Source organism: Limulus polyphemus, unplaced genomic scaffold (assembly GCF_000517525.1).
Source record: "Limulus polyphemus unplaced genomic scaffold, Limulus_polyphemus-2.1.2 Scaffold6283, whole genome shotgun sequence".
NCBI classification, from domain to species: domain Eukaryota; kingdom Metazoa; phylum Arthropoda; class Merostomata; order Xiphosura; family Limulidae; genus Limulus; species Limulus polyphemus.
Window position 1 is genome coordinate 40,783 of NW_013671893.1, and position 2,859 is coordinate 43,641.

The window sequence follows — 2,859 nt, forward strand, 5'->3', positions numbered from 1 at the left end:
CATAAAGTTTGATTTTTGTTTATTGGGAAATACTGACATTTTTAGATAACTCAGCAGTTATATACTAATGCTCTGTTCCATAATAAACCTGGTAGTGCTATGTCCATGGACAAAAACCTTTTATACAAAAAATACAAATTAAAAATTTATTTATAAGTCAATTTATGTGGTCCATTACATACAAAGTATGGGCAGATAATGGCTGTGGTTTGAAAAATCTATCTGTGTCTAAAATATTTTTAAGCTAGATCTTTTAAACCTTTAGATGTTGCATTAAGGTTACAAAGTTTCCTGAATTTAGTAGAAAGCTACAGAAAGTCATTATGTTTATAAACAAATAACATATGAGGCCAAGTTTACACATCAACTTTTACTGAGGCTAAATATCAATAAAAAAAAACAACAACTAAAAACATGTAATTACTTCTAAAAACATTTTAAAAACTAGTAAGCTCTGTAGAGACATTTTTTAAAAGCATAAATAACGATAATTGGTTTTGTCAGTTTGCTAGTGTCACAGAAGGTTAGATTGTAATTACATCTGGGAAGAGAAAAATATCAGTTGCATCAACCACTAGAAGAGTTCTAGTTTTTTTCAATGGAAAAATAATTGTAAGAAAAACATTGACAAATACTCTCTTGCCGTACATCAGGAGGCATGTTTAGAATATTGAAGTATGGTCATGCTTTGATATTTAAAGCTTCTAGAATATGACTTAGTTATTATTTTTGTTTCACATTCACATCATGAACATATATTAAGTGTTTTTGTTGTATTTCTCCACACATTTTAAAGAATCATGATTATTATCTTAATAAAGTGAGTGAATCCAAACGAGACTGTGTATTTATAAATCTTCCAAGCTTTACCTCAGATCTGATGGACAGTTATAACACTTCACAACTTCACACCAGAGTTGACACTACTGGTGTAATGTATCGCAACTTCGAACAAGATCCAATATTACTGCTATGACATCACAACTTTATAAAAGATTTGATAATACTGGTTTATATAAGATACACGTCACAACTGGATACAAGATCTAAATAGGGGAATTACATACTACAATTTTACACAAGATCTGACAATAATGTTGTAACACATCACAACTATACAAAATCTGGTAATGCTGGTATAACACAAAACTTTACCCAAATTTGACAGTACTGGTTTAACACACTACAACTTTACCCAAGATTTGAAAATATTTGTATAACACATTACAACTTTATATAAAATTTGACAGTACTGGTATAACACATCACAACTTTACACAAAGTCTGACTATACAATATTTCTCCAAGATAGCCACACCACTGTTTGTGTTCACTAAGACTTGTACATGCTTTTCTGGGCACAGAAATATCTATTGAGCACAGATACTGTGGTAGTGGAATTGAAATAATTTTTTTACATCTTTGAGCATATAAATGTATATTCAAGTTGTACTGTAAATGCTCCTGAACATTGATATGACAACAAACAAATTGCTTTCATTTGAAGAATTTTTCAAACATTACCACTATTGTACGATGAGAAGTTCACCAGTTAATTGAACCATGCACCACTAAAATGGCTAATGAAATTCAAAATTTGGAAGTATAATTGTATATTAGATAATGATGCCGTAAGAGTAGAACTTCCTTATTCAAACCATCCAGGTTGATAGAATAGAAACATTAATGGAATATCTTGTTAGTTTGTGAGATTGTGTCTGTTCATTGAATGTTCAGTTCATGGATACCATGCAGCAGTCAGGTTCATTGCAGCAATGGTGACAATGAACCACATGAGTAGTGATCATTCTGTATTTGGATGAATACTAGAAATGACCAATCAGGAATTTCAAGTATAGCAACCAAAGGATAAAGACATAGTTTTGTGCTCAGGAAGGTAAAAAATGACCATCACAAACTGGCAATATAATACCAAAGCACATAAGCTGGCACTTGAGTAGTCAGCTACAAGTACAGAATGGAATTTTCTACCATTGATAAGAACCACTAAGAAGTAGTAGCCAACCTTTCAAACAGCTAGTAAACCTCAAAGCAGGAGATTCTTCAGACTTTGCATCATGCAAGGACTGGATGATGGCAGAAGGGTCATGCCCTGCTTCATCCGACAATAGTGGTATAACACACAACTTTACCCATGATCACATGTTGTTTGTATCAAACCAACTACTTGCTTCACAAAAATACATTGAATAATGGTGTAAATTGTATGTGCTGCCTAAAGAAGTAAACCATTGACGTCAAGGAAAATCTGTCGGATATTTGTAGGTCCTTCTAATGACAGAATCGTTAATTGGTCATTTTCTGAAAAGTGAAAAATATAATTATGTACTGGCCATTATCAAATACCTCGCTAGTTGTACTGAAGCTTTTCCATTGGCAGTCAGTGACAATGGAGCACCTGGAGGGACCCCACAAATAAAGGATCTAACTTCAATAGCTAGTTGTTTGCAGAGTGTTAAGTGTGGTGGAAATGTATATTTCAGAATATCATCCCTATCCCCAAGGAAGTTACACTGGTTATGGAACTCCACAACTTGCCATATTGAAGATGCCATAAAATACACAGAGGTCTGTGGTGTGTTTCAGAAAGCCAAAGACCAGAAGAATAGGTGACTAGCAGTCAAAATACACTAACTGACCCAGGAAAATTCTCGCCCTGAAGAAGAACTAACATATGGACTAATAGTCAAACTTAATAAATCATGTACTAATTAATTATTAACTGACTAACAAATTTGTTAATTCACTTTAGCTTAATTTGCTTCATATTGTTTTCTAATCATTAGAAAAAGTTCTAGACATTATAGCTGTGTCCATCACATTAAACTTTCTTCTAAC